The sequence below is a fragment of the Chrysochloris asiatica genome, unplaced genomic scaffold (genome assembly GCF_000296735.1).
Source record: "Chrysochloris asiatica unplaced genomic scaffold, ChrAsi1.0 scaffold00341, whole genome shotgun sequence".
Classification (NCBI taxonomy): Eukaryota; Metazoa; Chordata; class Mammalia; order Afrosoricida; family Chrysochloridae; genus Chrysochloris; species Chrysochloris asiatica.
This window is the reverse complement of record NW_006408859.1, coordinates 869,546-887,542: the sequence shown is the minus strand read 5'-3', so window position 1 is coordinate 887,542 and position 17,997 is coordinate 869,546.

Here is a 17,997-nt window from a genome sequence, read left to right as displayed (position 1 = left end):
TCAGAGAAACAGATGGAGCCTGTGGTAGGCGGTCTTTGATTGGCCTTCCATGGTTCCCACCACCTGATATTTAAACCACTGTATGATCTCCTTTTGAGTGTTGGCCTGACCTAGTGATGTGCTTCTAATGAATAGAATATGGCAAAAATGATGGCATATCACTTCTGAGATTAGATTATGAAAAGACTTTTCTCATATGCTCTCTCTCTCACACTTTATCTCTTGGTTCACTTGCCCTAGGGAAGCCAGGGCAACATTACATGTTGCATGCATCCCTATGGAGAGACTCACATGGTCAAGAACTGAGCTTCCCTCTCTAACAGGCCAAGAGACACTGAGGTCCTCAGTCCAGGGGCCAGTGAGGAAATGAAGCCAACAACCATGTGATCCTTCAGTGCTAGTCAAGTCTCTTTTTTTGGTGAAACCTTTTATTGTGAATTGAGTGAAGATTTGCAGAGAACATCATCAATTTTACATTGAGAAAAGCATACATTTCATTTCATCTCAATGATTAAAATCCCCTCCATGTAACAACAGTTATCCCACTTCCTCACTGTGGTTCTTATTTCCATTTCACTGTCCTTCCCATCCCATCTCAACTTTGTCCTTAGGTAAATGTTACCCTTTTGATCCTGAATGGTTGACTTTTCCATGTTGAGCATACTTACTAGTGTTGTTGTCCCCCTATACCTAGCTACTCTTTAGCTGAAAATTGGGTCATGAGGGGAGTTCTGTTTCAGACCTAATGGGTGGCAGAAGGCCATAGGCTCAGGTTTCTCCAGTTTCTTTCTGACCAGTAAGCCCAGTCCTTTTCTTTTTTTTTTTTTAATTTTAAGTTTTATTTTACATTTTCTCCCACTCTATCTGGGACCTTCTAATGTGATCCTTCTCATTGCAGTTGATAGTACCCAGGCACTATCTAGTTCTTCTGGTCTCAGAGTCATGGTGACTGATGTTCACATGTTCCATTGACCCATTGGGCTAGTTGTTTCCTAATTGATTCCCATCTTCAAATTTCATTACTCTTCTTTCTTCTGCACATGAACTAGTCAGGTCTTTTGATGACTGCAGTCTTGGACAGCAAGTTGACTACAACATCTCGAGAGATCAAGAGCTGGAAGTACCAAATCATTCATAAATTATTGACCTAGCACAATTGTGAGCTAATAAACGTTGATTGTTTAGGGTTAGGCTTTTGGGGAAATTTATTATACAGCAGTAGATAACTAATACAAAGTCATTTGATAAAGTTAATTTTCAGGGCTGCTTGTGTTTAGGACTTTTAGTTTTATGAAATAATACATTTTCTCATTGCTTAAGTCAACTTAGGTTGGGTTGCTGTTTTTGCAACTGATAAAAGGAAGACTGCATACTATCTTTTGGCATCTGAAAGCACTTTTCCTTTTGCTCTAGAAGTACTCCAGTCACCCAGGGAGGTTCTTCTAATCCCTCAAATCCTCATGTTCATTCCCACCTTTGGAGACTTGAAATCCCCACCATTCCACACCACTTAGCCAACTCTTCATTGTATCTAGTTAACTCTTTCTCATTTTTTTAGACTTTAGCCTGAAATTCCATGCCTTGCTAAACTTCCCCTTTGTTGTTGTTGTTGTTATGTGCCATCATGTCGGTTCCGACCCATAGCGACCCTGTATAGGGTTTCCGAGGGTGTAAGTCTTTACGGGAGTAGAAAGCCTCATCTTTTTCCTGCGGAGCAGCTGATAGTTTCGAACCACTGACCTTAAGGTTCACAGCCCGATTCGTAACCACTATGCCCCTCTAAATGATATCAAGTCCCCTTGTTAGGTACTTTCATAGCACTGTGTGGTTTTCTCCAGGGCATTTATTGCAGTGGATAACTACGTTTTGGATCATCATTTGGTGGTCTCTGTCTCCTTTTTTTTCTGTGGTGAAGTTTCATGCCTGCTTGGGCACTATGCACAACACAGTGTTAGAGCAGAGTAGACGCTCAATGAATTGTAGTTCAGTCAATGAACAAATATGTTGGAAATAAACATTTATTGCTTTATAAAAGGACCAGGACTCAATCTATAAATTGTGGAGTCATCAATAAAGAAAGGATATTTAAATTCTTGGGAGAGTGAAGTCTCACAGGAAAAATAGATGCAGGTGAAAACGAAACTTGAGGATTACCAATCTGTAGAGGCTGAGAGGAGAAGAGAACCCAATAGAAAAGTGAATGAGAAAACCTAAAATTCCAAGGACATTTGGCCATCCGGAGGAACTCAAAGTCTTTGATGGGTAGCAAGAGGTATGGGTGCAAAGCTGGGGCTCCCAGGATATCAGCCAGGTCAACAGGAGATGGTGAAAACCAAGTCAGTCTGCAGAGTAGCAGCTCAGAATGTTGGGCCCTGAGAAAGGCATGTGAGTGACTCTTTCTACTACAGCTATTGAGCCAACGGGGGTGAGCCCACCTCCTCATACCTGTTTCCCTGAGTCCTGCCTGTCAGCATAGAGATAAGACTGACAGTGGAAGTGTAGTACTTTGAAGGCAAATCACAGCATTTTTAACATGAAAAGGGGTTTTCTCCCAATGCAGATTCTAATTGCAGCATTCATCACTTTCACTGGTGAAGACTGTGCCAACCCCAGAACAGCCATGAACTGGTGGCGCAATCGTCTACTAAATGCCATCTATGTGGATAATGTAGGCCTCACCTCCTTTCTTCTTTAAAGAGCTAGGGTAGGGGCTCACATTATCCTGATAATTATTTTACCTCCACTTTTATTCAACCCTAGCTCATATGTCTAACTGAGCCTGAAATCCCTTCTGCTCATTAAAACTTCATGGATCTGGCATTACGTACGGAATGAGATAATGAATGTGTATCTGGCTAACACAGTGTCTATGTAAGTAAGTGACTGAGTTATAATTTGAAATTTCCTCCTAGAGCACAAAAAGTTAAAAAACAAGACAAAACAAAACACAATACAAAACAATATTATCAAACTGAACACACACCTCTCACCTGCTTTGAATGCAATCTGCACCTCCACACAATGCCCTCTTTCTTTCCTTTCTTGACAGTAAAGGGAATGGTGCGGAAGTGAAGAAGAAGAAAAAGGAGAGAGAAGGAAAATGGGGAATGACTGGGAGTGGGAAAGCTCTAGAGCAGGAGTTAGTGGAGTTTTTCCTGTGAAAAGAGAGGAAGTAAATATTTTAGAGCTCGCAGACTGCATGGTGTGGCACTGTAGGATAAGCACTGGACTGCTAAACAACAAAGTCCATGCTTCAAACCTACCAGCTGCTCCTCAGAAAACGTATACAGGGTCACTGTGAGTTGGAACGGACTCAGTGGCACTTGACAACAACAAGACTGTACAGTCTCAGTTACAGAAGTTCAGCTCTGCTGATGTGGCACAAAAGCAGCCATAGACAGCATGTAAACAAAGACGAGTGGCTGTGTTCCAAGAAAACTTTATTTGTGGACACTACAATTTGAATTTTCACTTGTCCTAAAACATTTTCTTTTGATATTTTTCAACATTGAAAAAAATAAAAACTATTCTTTAGCTTGCAGACCGTACAACAACAAATGTGAGCCAGATTAAATTTGGCCCACAGATCATAGTTTGCTGACCCAGATCTAAAGCAAAGCTAGAGGATAGAACTATCAAAAGGAACAAATCTGTCAACTTCCCTTCTTCATGACTGCTTCTTTCTCCCACTCCTTCATTCAACCAAGATATTCAAATATATTTTGTAGCAAATGTTTATACTTTTTTCTTACTCCCTATCTTGTCTGTCCTCTAGTAAATACTTATATTTGTGTTGTTGTTAAGAGCCATCGAGTTTAAACTGCCAACCGTACAGTTTAAAGGAATCTTGTGGTCTGTGGTCCAGTGCTTATCCTACAGTACCACACCAGGACATTTAAGATACAGATCTTAAGCTACATGTTCACATTTCTATATCAGACAAAATACGGTGTTCAACAACTAGAGCTGCTTATAGAGTAAGGATCTTTTTATATAATAAGGTGGCTTGTTTACCATAATGCCTATACAGGGTCGCCATGGGTTGGAACCGACTCGACGGCACTTAACAACAACATAATGCCCGTGGACTCCTGGTGTGGAGCTGTATGATCAGCACTGGACTTTGAACCACAAGGTTGGCAGTTCAAACCCACCAGCTGCTATGAGTTGGAACTGATTCGACAGCACTTAACAACAATAATGCACAATGGTTAAGTTATTTGGCTGCTAACTGAAAAGTTGGAAATTTAAATTCACCATCCACTTCTTGGAAAAGCGATGTGGCAGAATGCTTCTGTAAAAAATGTACAGCATTTGGAAACCCTATGTTGTTGTTAAGTGCCGTCGAGTTGGTTCCGACCCATAACGATCCTGTACAGGGTTTCCGAGGCTGTAAATCTTTACAGGAGCAGAAAGTCTCATCTTTCTCCCACATAGCTGGTAGTTTCGAACTGCTGACCTTGCGGTTCGCAGCCCGATTCGTAACCATTACAGTACTAGAGTTCTTTTGGAAACCCTATAGGGCAGTTCTAGCTATAGAGGGGGTGAAGAAAGTCTGGGACTCAAAATTATTTGGTCTGGCCCTGCCTAGGCAACTGCAGTTCCAATCATCCATAATGTAGTCCAGCGCACTAAACTACAGTCCCACACCATCACATTGTTGTTGTTGTGAAGTGCTGTCGAGTCGGTTTCAACCCATAGTGACCCTGTATAGAGTTTCCGAACACCATTACATTAGGGGTTAGTTAATTAAATGATTAACAAAATATAGCAGGCTAATTTTTAAGTTGATAATTTTATATGGCTCATGAATGATGTTATAAATTTTGGCAGAAAAAAGACTCTCCACCTCTGATCTATAGGGATTACTATGTGTTGAAATCAACTAAGTGGTAATGGGCTTGTTTGTTTGTTTTTTTGGTGGGGGAGGATTAATCCAAAATTTTGGACTTTTGGTGTGGCGCTGTAGGATAAGCACAGGACTGTAAGGTCAGTTTGCACCACTAGGTCGGCGGTTCAAACTCTCCAGTCGCTCCTCGGAAACTATACTGGGTTGCTATGAGTTGGAACAGACTCCATGGCACTTAACAATAACATTCAAAATTTTACATGATTTTCTCTAAGATCTTCTAAAAATCTTCAGTGGTTCCTACTTTTGGATGAAACAAATGATCAGATATCTTAGCTTACAGTAGGAAAAGGGCTCACTATTCTCCCTTCTTGTGGGCTGATGTCCTTGAATTTACTTTTGCAGAAACTTCAGCCTGAATGACTAAATGCAAGCAGGCATTATGGGAGTGCATGGTGTTTGGGTCAGACAAATACAAACCCATCTCTGCCCCAAACTGTAGGACTTAATTTTTCAAGGTCTTTGTCCCTTCACCTATGGACATAATAATGGTCAGTTGTTCTGGTGTTTAAGTGAGCCAACAAACGCCAAGAGTTGACTTAATGTTAGTGAGGAATTGGCGGCTCAGTGGTGGAATTCTCGCCTTTCATGTAAGACCCATTATTGAATCCTGGTGAATAGACTTCATGGGCAGCCACTACCCATCTGTCAGTGGAGGCTTGTGTGTTGCTATGACGCTAAACAGCTTTCAGCAGAGCTTCCAGACAAGATGGACTAGGATGAAAGACCTGGATATCTACTTCTCAAAATCAGTCAATGAAAAATCTATGGATCACAAAGATCCAATTGGCAACTGATCATGAGGATGATGCAGGACTGGGTGGCATTTTGTTCCATTGTGCATGGAGTCATGACGCTGATGCAGCTTAGCAGCAGCTAATATCCTCCTCCCTCTGTCCCGTGGCTATCTCTCCCTCCTCAATTCTCCCATAGTTCTCTTGCATGGTTCTATCATTGCTCTCACCACACAGCTTTATAGTCAAGTACTTTTGTGTATATTTCCTCTACCAGTAGATAAGAGCCCTATCTTATCCACCTTTGTATTCCAAGTACACAGTAGGTATACATTTATTACTGAGTAAAAAGTTTGGAGCTGCACAGTTGATTGGTAATGGGCCAATTTGCTATGATGGAATTCTGTCTCATACAGAATGATTTATTTTCTTTCTCTTCGTCTTATCATTGCCATGACCATAGATGAGCAGGACATGTCCTGCCCATTTTCTGAATGAAAAAAGTGAAGCTCAGGGAAACTGAGTGATTTTACCTAATGCCAATGTCTTTAACATGACAGAGCTATCTCTCTCAAACCTGAACCTTCAGACTTGAAGTCCACTCTTCACCATCTAACAGATTTCATTTCTGATCCCTGTTGTTTAGCTAATCAATGTGGATATTTGGGGTGTTCAGTCATAGCTACTCTGCAGGGCACCCCATAACTTAAGTCTACTTCACAGAGAGCAAGCACTTTGTTCATTTTGTTCACTGCTCTTCCCAGTGCCTAGAACATAAGGTAGGTGCTCAGTATATATTTGTTGAATTAATTAATTAATGAGTGTGGCATGCATTCAAGTTTTATTGGTCAGAGCAGGGAAGCCAGGCATCTGTAAAAGCAATAATGGTATGTGCAAGAGATAGCAAAACATTGCTCAGTTCTAGGGACAGCTGGCAGAAAGAAGACCACTTTCTTTCCTAACCCTAGATAAAGGGATGCCTTTAAGGCACCTCAGGGCTGAAGCCCCTCAGACACTCCAGTCTCCCTGAACAGGTGAAAGGAAGCATTAGTGTGGCAGACGTCTCCTACCCCCCTAGGAGTGGGGTTCTTGGAAAGGTATTATCACTCCCATCAGTCAGGACTGGGCTGGAGCTCTTCGCCTTCCAAGAATGTGACTGATGGCAAATTCGAGTTCAAAAGAAGATTATATTTCAAGGCAACTGGAAGCTATTCAGTCAAAGCCAAGTTTTACAGGGAGAGTTTCCTCTGCTTCTCTCTTCTCCTCTTCCCTTCAGGGCAGCCTAGGACTTGTTGAGACCTGAAAATGGACTGGTAGTGCTTGACTATTTCCCTAATTGAGAAAAGGAGAGATGGAAAATCAGGCTCTGGATTTACGAGCCCAGATATGATCCAAGAGCATATCTCCTACTGGGAGTGGGTCCTGACAGAGTGGCATGGAGATGCCTATGCCCAACACCTTGTCCAGACTTAGCATCTTCCTTCAAGAAAAGTCTTTACAATGTTTCTTGACAACTGTATAAGAAGAAGGGTCCATTAATGTCAAAGTGAAATAGAAAGTGTGTACCTAACTTTCCAGCACCACCACCACCAAGTACTTCCTCTGCACCTGGCGCAGTACTAAACACTCTCATGTATTAAGCATCGAATCCTCACAGCAGCCCTATGAAGCAGATGCTATTTTCATTTCATTTGTTAGAAGAAGACACTAAAACCCAGATATATTAAGTAGCTTCCCTTGTTGTTGGTGTTAAGTGCCATCAAGTTGGGTCCAATTCACGTTGTTGTTGTTAAGTGCCATGGAGTCAGTTCCGACCCATAGTGACCCTGTATAGGGTTTCTGAGGAGCAGCTGGTAAGCTTGAACTGCTGACCTTGTGGTTTAAACCGACTTTGCAGTCCAAAGCATTAACCCATAGTGCCACACCAGGACTCTTAGTGACTTCCTTAAGACCTTAAAAAAAAAAAAAAAATCAGTTGTCATAGAGTTGATTCCCACTCCTGGCGACCCTATGTGTCAGAGTAGAATCATGCTTTAGTATTTTCAATGACTGATATTTTTGGAAGTAGATCACCAGGCCTTAGGGTGGACTTGAACTTCTAACATTTTGTTAACCATTTTACCATTCAGGAATCCATTTAAGACCATACAGTAAGTCAGTGAGGAAGCAAGAATCTTAGCCTACACAGTCAGCTCTATAACCATCACTAGATTCTAAATTCCACGCTCAGAAGAAAATGTCACCAGGTTTTTAAAGGTCCATGTGTTCACACTTAGTCTGAGGATGTGGTGCCAGTCATACCAAATCACCTCATCAAATCCTCATAAAGCAGCGGTCACACCTGGCCACAACAGCTTGAGGGGTCAGGGTAAGTAACCCAGAACAGAGGGCACAAATGCAAGAGGCAGGACACCACCAGTCAGAAGGCAAATAGAAGTAAAAAGAATGCAGTGCCTAAAGGGCAAATCAAAGAAAGACTGCATGGTCAGAGCAACCTGGAAGTCTCAAAGAGTAGAAAGGGACAGAGAGAAACCAGTTACCTTGATTTTTCAGAGGCGAATCGTCAGTCCTTTCTTCTAAGGTATCTCTTGGTGGATTCCAACTTCCAACCTTTGGGTTAGCAGCCCAGAGCTTTAATCATTTGCACCACTCAGGGACTCAAAGGACAATGAAAGGGACTGTTAAAGTGTAGCACACCCTCAGTCATCTTATTGACTTTAGATGAACATCTATTGTAAAACCTTACTTCAGCATCACATCAATTCGATAAAGAAACTGAGTACTAATAAATTAGTGGAAATGACTTCTTAGCTGTCAATGTTGTTTTTGATGGGTGCCATCAACTTGGTTCGAACTTATAGCAACTCTGTCTACAACAAACTGAAACACTACCCAGTCCTGTGCCATCCTCATAATCGTTGTTACTTTTGAGCCCATTGTGTCATTCCATCTGGTTGAGAGTTTCCCCTTTTCTGCTGACTTCTACTTTACTAAGGGAGCCCTGTTGTTACAGTGGATTAAGCATTGGGCTGCTCACAGAAAGATTGGCAGTTCAAACTCACAAGCCACTCTCATGGAGAATGATGCCTGTTTCCATACAGTCTTAGAAACCTCAGAAGTCCTATGGAACAGTTTTGCTATTCCCTACAGGGTGCTTATAATTTAGAACTGACTCGATGGCAATGGGTCTGCTTTACCAACCATGATGCCCTTCATCAGGGATGGGTCCCTTCTGATAACATATCCAAAGTACATGAGATGAAGTCTCACCATCCTCACTTCTAAGAGAGCTTGTTAACTGTATTTCTTCCAAGACACATTTGTTTATCCTTCTGCCAGCCTATGGTACTTTCAGTATTCTTCACCAACACCATAATTCAAATGCATTAATTCTCCTCCGGACTTCCTTACTCATTGTCCAGTCTTCAAATGCATATGAGGCAATTGAAAATATTATGGTTTAGGTCAGGTGCATCTCAGTTCTCAAAGTGATCTTTGCTAGTTAATATTTTAATGAGGTCTTTTGCAGTAGATTTGTCCAGTGCAATACATCATTTGATTTCTTGCTTCAGTGGGTGCTGATGGTGGATCTAAGGAAAATGAAATCCTTTATATCTTTAAACTTTTATCTCTTTATCATGATGTTGCTTATTGGTCCAGTTGTGAGGCTATATATATATATTTTTAATTATGAAGTACAATCCATATTGAAGGCTGTACTTTTTGATGCTTATCAGCAAGTCTTCTTCACTTTCAGCAAGCAAGGTTATGTCATTGGAATACCACAGGTTGTTAATGAGTCTTCCCCCCAATTCTAATGCCATGTTCTTCTTCATGTAGTTCAGATGTTTGAATTATTTGCTCATATTGAATAAGTATAATGAAAGGATACAACCCTGATGTACACCTTTCCTAATTTTAAACCACAAAGAATCCCCTTGTTCTATCCAAACTACTGCCTCTTGGTCTATGGATAGGTTTATCATGAAAGTATTCTGGAATTACCATTCTTCACAATATTACCTATAATCTATGATGTTCCACACAGTATAATGTCTTTGTATAGTCAATAAAACACTGGTAGACAAGATACATCTGACATCAGCCACATTCATCTGATATCACTCACTCTATGTCCTCCTCTGAATCTGGATTGAATTTCTAGCAGTTCCCTGTCTATGTACTGCTGTAACCTTTTATGAATTATCTTCAACAAAACTGTATTTTCTTTTTTATTAATACTATAGTTCAATAATTTCTGCATTCTGTTGGGTCACCTTTCTTTGGAATAAGCACCGATATGGATTTCTTCCAGTTGGTTGGCCATGTAGCTGTCTTCCAAATTGCATGGCATAGAAAAGTGAGTGTTTCCAGTGTTGCACCCATTTGTAGAAACATCTCAGTTGGTATGCCTTCAATTCCCGAGGCCTTGTTGTTCACTAATGCCTTCAGTGCAACTGGGACTTCTTCAGGACTGTCAATTTAAGACAATCTAAATTCTAAACCAACTTCCCAAGGTTTCCTCCTTTCAGAACCCCATAGTTCAATCAAAACCCCATAGTTATTTAGCATTCAAGATCATTTGCATGGAGTAAAAGGAAGATAATATGGCACATTGTCCCTTTTCCAAGAGCTGACAAATTCTCCTGGGAAAGATGCTTCCTAATTTGTCTTTCCATTTAGTTTTCAACAGTAGATAAACTGGTGCTTTGTTTGAATAGCAGAACCGAATGTGTTGGGCATGGAAAAGTCTAGATATAAAGCACTGAAAACAAAACAAAACACAACAAACAAACAAATAAGTGGAAATAACTTGTCATTCCCTCATTAGTACTAGCTTTAAAGCATCTATTAATAGTAACAAAGCAAGCTTCCTTAAAATACACCGCTTGTTATGACATAAGGGGAAACATACTGTTTAAAAGCCTATATACAGTGGAGTGGAGACATGCCTTTGCATAAAGGTGATAAAACCCTGTAACCACTTAGTTAATTAAACTTAATTTAAGCTATGAATTCCTCCTGGCTTGTCCCTGGTTCTCTTCCTGTCTGTGTTCAGTCAGTTTGCACAGATCTATTTGCTGGTAAGTGGTTTTCTTTACCGACCTCCTTTGGGTCTTCTGATAACAACTTTCTCTTCTTCTTCTTAAACCCAACACAAAGTAAAGACAAATTAATATGAAAACACAACCATGCTTACTGTGTAAGTACACACATGAAAAGATAATATAAGCATTATCAGAGCGAATGCTAAGTGTCAAATGAATGTTCAAGACCAGAAGTTCCCAAACTTCCTTTGTCCACAGCAACCTTTGTGTCTCAGTAGGTTTTTCATGGCACCCCTAGGCTGCAAGAAATGCCAACAGTCCCATTTATTAGTTAATTAGATAATTAGGTCCAAACTACTTAATTAATGTATGGCTTAACAACTTAGTAGCCCTTGGAAATGAGCCCTGGTAATGCAGTGGTTTTAACACTTGACTGCTAACTAGAAGGTTAGTTGTTTGAAGCTACCAGCACGTTCAGAAGGAGAAAGATGTGGTGGTCTTGTTGTGTCAAGATTACAGTCTTGGAAACCTGGGGCCACTCGACTCTCTCCTACAGGGTTGCTATGAGTTGGAATTGAGTTGATGGCAGTGGCTTTGTGTTTTGTTGCTGTTGTTATTGTTATTATTGTTAATGTCCAAAATTATTGAGAAAGTGCCAATAATGTTTGCATTATTAAATAAATACAACTACTTACTAATGAGCACAGCCCAATTTTTCAGATTTTGGAATTAGGTTGGACACTCCCACCTTTATTTTCTGTTGTACACTGATTTTACACAATTTTTTTTTTTTTTTTTTACCACAACACCTGTAACAAACTCAGCTTCTTAAAGATACCATGGCATTGAAAAGAATGTTGTACCATCTAATGTAGAAACTGCCTACAACTAGAAATTACAAGATATCTGACAGACGTTTGCCTAGAGAAAATTTAAGACATTCTGTGAATTTGTAGCAGTGTCCAGGGTACCTGGGCACACAGTTTGGGAAACACAGTTTTAGACAATGCATGTTATATGAGTTCAAAAGAAGAACAGAATATTCCCAGCTAAGCTGGTTCATGGACTCCTGGTGTGGTGCTGTAGGATCAGTACTGGACTGTGAACCACAAGGTCGGCAGTTCAAATCTACCAAGTACTCATTGAAAATCCTATACAGTATCATGACTCAATGATACTTAACAACAACAACAACAACAAGCTGGTTCATAGAAGAGTCCATGGGGGAGGAAAACTGGAGCTGGACTTGCTGGGTTGGCCAGATGAAGAGGAAGAAGCAGGGGCCTGCCAGAATGGAAAGGGGGGAATCTGTAGAGAGAAAAACTGTGTGTCATGTATAATGGAAGCCAATAGTTCCTGGACTGGCTGAGGAAGACACTGAGGAGAGAGTAGGTTGAAGCTTACAGTGGAGGGTCTTAGTCATCAGCCTGGGGCCTACCTTTGCTTCCCTGTGGACCACCCTTCATTTTCTCCACATACTGAGTTCTTATCAGTTTATTCTCTCAACTAGACTGAAAGCACTGAGGGCAAGAACTGTCTCTAAATCTTTGTATCTTCTATACCAAGGGCAATGGTTGTTGTTGCTAAGTGCCTTTGAGTCGGTTCTGATTCATAGTGACACTATACAGGGTTTCCAAGGAGCGGCTGGTGAGTTTTAACTACCAACCTTGTGGTTCAAACCGACCTTGCTTTATCCCATAGTGTCACACCAGGACGCCAGGGCAACAGAAGGGCTAGGATTTTAGCACCAGGCTGGGGGGCTAGAGGGCTGTTGGATGGATTTGATTTCTTCCAGGCAACAGGCCACCTACTTCACACTCCCACATTGCTGGTTTTGGAGAAATAATAGATGAAGAAACTCAGCCCCTGTGCTGTTTGCCAGAAAGTCTCATGGTGAGCGCTGGGAATGCCCATCTCCAGGTCTCTTATCGGTGGCATCTTCCGAGTTTTGCCAGGAGGGCTGATCTTCAGGAAATGCACTCCCTGCCAGCAGAGCCTCTGAACACTCCTGTGTTCCCACGAGGCAGCCAGATGTGACAGTAGCTCATCAGAGAGCTGTTTGTGTCTTTCTTGTTTGCAGTGTAAACAGCATTTAGGCTGCAGCTTTGGAAGGACTCTATTTGTTCTGGTAAATCCATGGCCCTGGATGTGGTTTCTGAGCAAGATCTCAGGCCATTAAAGGACAGTAGGCTTTCAGCAGCGACTTCTGGATTGTTGCTCTTGGTTAGCCATTACAGGAAGAAGAAGAAATCCTCTGCTCTTCGTTGCTTTCTTTTGCGTTTTGCTCATTTACGTTGCTCCGAAGAATAGATCATTTTCCCAGAGAATGGATGGGGCTTCCTTTTCTATATCAGCCCCCTCCCTTCCTTCTAGCACATAGCACTACTTTAAATAGCAAATTTCTTGGGAATGTATCTTCATAATAAGACTGGTTGGATTAAAAGCAAAACAAACAATAGAAAATGAAATTTTCATAACTAAGAGCTGTGTAGCCATCTGTAGCTGCAGCTGCTGTTGGTGGTGGTGGTGAGGTGCCGTGGAGTCGGTTCTGACTCATAACAACCCAGGTATAGGATTTCCAAGACTGTAAATCTTTATGGGAGCAGAAAACCTCAGTTTTCTCCCACAGAGCAGCTGATGGGTTCACACAGCTGACCTTGCAGTTAGCCTCCTAATGTGGAACCCACTACACATCTGCAGCTATGTAATCAAAATATCTGTTTCTGATAAATAGATGTGTCATTGGACTACCTTGATTTCCTGAAAAATATCAGTATGTTCATAATTGGTGATATCTTTTGCTTTTCCGAAGAGCTACATTCTAGCAAAGACAACTCATAATGGATTCTGTTTACAAGGATAGCCTATTGTTTTCCTCCTAATTCCATTTATATAACTGAAAATGCTGTCTTTGCTTCTCACGGTCTCTTAGAAGTCTGAGTTTGCAAAGTAACAATCAAGAGATATTTTAATTCCTCTCAGGTATTTTGTCCTTGATGAGAGTAAATTACCACTAGTTGGATAATCATGCTTCATGACCCCAGCTTCTCATGGGGTCCTTGTCCTGGAGGGAAAAACCAACAACAACAAAAAAACCCTTTAAAGGCAAAATCAATTAATTAAATAAAAAATAACATTGATTGTGATCACTAAGCAATAGTCCTAAATAGATAAAGAAATCCAGTAAAATTCAGGACTTTTCTCCAAATTCTTTTTGCTACTAATTCAATGCTTAAGATAACTCTGACTTTTGTTTTCCTCTAGGATTAAGTAAGGATCATCCTTGATAAGAACACTTCCTCTAGTCCAAAGCTTTTCCTAAACTTGCTGTTGTTGATTTAAATCTTCACCCTAGCTGGGCATTAAAACAAAAACAAATAAACAAAGTCCCGGCTTTCGTCTGTTCTTCAATTACCTGCTTTCTCCGAACTCCTTCCCCACTGGACCGGAAACTCCATGAAGGCAGGGGTTTTGTCTGTAGTCTTCACTGGTTTATCCCCAGTGGCTTAGAAGAAGGCTGGGCTCAGAGTCAGGGCTCAATAAATATTCTCTGAAGAAAGGAAGAAATGGAGCAGCAATTAGAAGGAGTTCTGTGAAGACTCCATGAAGTGAGCAAAGTACCAGCTCAGGACTTTGCTTAGGAAATATTTTCTTCTCAATTCTATTGTTGTTAACTGACACAAAGGGTCACCACTAACTCATGGTGACCTTGTGTGCCATCTCCATGACCAGAAGCAGATCAGACTGTTGGGAGCCATGGGATTTCCACTGGCTGATTTTCAGAAGTCAATCACCTAGTCTTCTTCCTAGCCTGTCTTAGTATGGAAGCTCAGCTGAAACCTGCTCAGCACCATAGCAACAAGCAAAAGCGTCCACTGCAGAAGGGTGGTGATTGCACATTATTGTTGTTTTTGTTGTTAAGTGCCATCGAGTCGGGTCCGACCCATAGCGACATAAGGTGTATTAACCAGGAATCAAACCCAGGTGTCCCACATAGAACTGGAGCATTCTACTACGGAACCTCCAGTGCCCCCAGCCCCTTCTCTGACAGCCTCCTAAACATTTGAAGACCTCAGTCAATCCTAGTCCCCTTAATCAGACTGCTCACCCTCCTGGCAATGCCCAGTGATTTATCAACACCTCTGACCTAAAATAACAAATTTATTTTCTGGAGGCCAGATCCCCAAAATCAAGGTGTTAGGAAGATTTTGGCAATTTGCGGACATTTTTGTACACAACCCCTCTGGCCTCTTACATTCTCTGTTGGCTGTTGTTAATAATTGGTGTTTCTTGACTTGTAGCTGCAACCCTCCTATCTCTAAGTCCACCTGTACATTGCCTTCTCCCCTTCTTAGAAGGACACCAGCCATTGGATTCAGGGTCTACCTTACACCAAGGATGATTTCACTTCAAGATTTTTAATTTAATTACATCTGTAAAGATGCTTTTTCCAAATAAGTTCACATTCCGATTCCAGGTAAATATGTCTGGGAGGAGGGTGGGGGGGCGGTCACTATTCAACCTACTAGTGAAGATCCTCCAATGAGGCCCTGTTGTTCTTGTTAAAGAGTTGTTGAGTCGGTTCTGACTCATAGTGACCCTGTATAGGGTTTCCAAGATTAGCTGATCGGTTTGAACCGGTGACCTTATAGTTAGCAGTCCAGTGCTTACCCTACAGCCGCACAACAGGACTCCCCAGTGAGGCCCTATGGGTATCAACTATAGTGAGGTCATTATTTATGATGATTTGATAACTTAATGAACACTGTTATTGGAGTACTGGTGTGGTGCTGTAGGTTTAGCACTAGACCTCAAGGTCAGTTTGACTGAAAGGTTGGTGATTCAAATCCACCAGCTGCTCCTTGGAATTTCTATACAAGGTCATTATGAGTAGGAATTGACCTAACACTTAACAACAACAACGTTGTTGTCGGTATCAACCCATAGCAACCTTATGCACAGCAGAACAAAACACAGCCTGAACCTGGGCCAACCTGTCAAGTCCATTTTGATTTATAGCGACTCCATGTGATAGAAGGAGCTCTGATAGCGTAGTGGTTATGAATCGGTCTGCAAGCCGCAAGGTCAGCAGTTCAAAACTACCAGCTGTTCTGCAGGAGAAAGAGGAGGCTTTCTGCTCCCGTAAAGATTTACAGCCTCAGAAACCCTATGCAGGGTTGCTATGAGTCGGAATTGACTCCATGGCACATAACAACAACAACAACCATGTGATAGAATAGAATTGCCCATGAGGTTTTCCTGGTGTGGCATGAAAACATAAGCACTGGACTGCTAACCACAAGATCAGCAGCTTAAATCCACAAACCACTCCCCAAGAACTGCATATAGGGTCATATGGGTCAGAAATGATTTGATGGCACATAACAACAACAACAATGTTTATGGGAGTAGCTTGCCAACTGTTTCGTTCATGAAGATGCTGGTTGGGTTTAAACCAACAACGTTTCAGTTAGCAGCCAAGCATTTAACAATTGTACCACCAGCGGTCCGTTTGTAAAAGTTTAGTTTTATCTTACTTTTACTACTACTATTGATTTCTCCTTTTTGTCTTTAAAAGTAAAAAGTACTGTTTATTGTGACTACGCTAAATGTTTACAGAGCAGATCAGTTTTCCATTCAGTAATTCATACACATTATGCTTCAGGCTACTAACTGGAGTCTTCTCAATGCAGCATCACTTATCCTACTTCCTCTCTGTGTTTCCATTCCTTCTTCTTTTCTAACCCTTCTGAACTGTGTTCTTGAGATAATGCTGTCCTTTTCATATCAAATGATGGATTATTCTGAAGTGTGCATATCTCCCTGGTGTTATTGTTCACCTCGTAGACCTGTCTGTTATTTGGCTGAAAATTCAGTCACTGGGGTAAGTTCATTTCCAGACCTGAAGCCTGACTAAAGGTTATAATCTTAGGGATTCCACCAGCCTCTGTCTGAGTAGTAAACCTGGTATTTTATGATTATGAGTTTTGTTTCACATTTTTCTCCCCATCTATCAAGAACCTTCTAATGTGATCCCTTTCAGAGGAGTTGGTAGTGATAGCAGAGCATCATCTAGTTCTCTGGTCTCCAGGTCATGAAGAACGATGTTCACATGGTCCATTAGTCCATAGAGTTGTTTCTATATGCCTTCAAAATTCTTCACACTTCTTTCCTCTGCACAGCGAGAAAGAGCATTAGTCGCTAAAGCAGGATATAGAACATTTTCTCTCTAGACTACGCTATGCCAATTGACCTTGGTGTCCCCTGAGACCATGGTTCTGAGACCCCAGGTCTCATGACTCATTTCTTTAAGGTGTTTCATCATGTTTAAGAAATTTATGTAGACGTGGAGTGATGAAGTGACTGGGGATTTTGGACCCGGAAAGAGAAAGGGACTGTAGGCCGAAAACTGGGGGGAGGAGGGGGAACTGTAGGGGGTGGGTTTCTGGGATATACCCTTTGGGTGGTTGATGATACATGGAGGGGATTGGAACCATGGCAGTGAGATGATATACAATGGAATGAATGTAAAGCTAAAGTTCTCCCATGTAAACTATCATATAATTCACAATAAAACATTAAAAAAAAGATATTTATATAACTTTGCCTCCAGCAGACTCCAGCACCTTCATGGATATACTTGCAGCAAAGGTAAATGTAGTAGTTTCTGAAGCTGTAAATCTTGTCGGATGCAGATTTCCTCCCTCATTTTTTGCTGACCTCCCTCTTATTGTCTATTGCCTTCCTCTTCACCCAAATTAACACATGTCTATCTTCTGACCAGCTGTGTACCCTCCTTTTCCCTCCCACCATTGCTTTTAGTGTGAAAACTTTTTCTTGACTTTTTACAATTTGTGTTTTAGTGATTGACTTATTTCACTCAGCATAATGTCTTCCAGGTTCATCTGTTTTATGAGATGTTTCATAGATTCATCATTATTCATTAATGCTGCACGGTAGGCCATTGTGTGTATGTGCCATAGTTTGTTTATTCATTCTTCCAATTATGAGCACTTAGGCCATCTCCATCTTTTTGCTATTGTGAATAGTGCTACAAGGAATGTGGGTGTGCATATATCTATTCTTGTATAGTGTATAGTTTAAACCCGCCAGTCAGTAATTCAATGAAATAAAGATGAGGCTACCTGGTCCTGTAAACATTTACAGTCTTGGAAACCCTACATGGTCACAATGAGTTAAAATCAACTAGATAGCAGTGAATGTTTTTGGTGTGGCATATACCCAAAAGTGTGATTGTTGGGTCCTATGGTATTGCTATTTCCTGATTTTTAAGGAAACATGATGC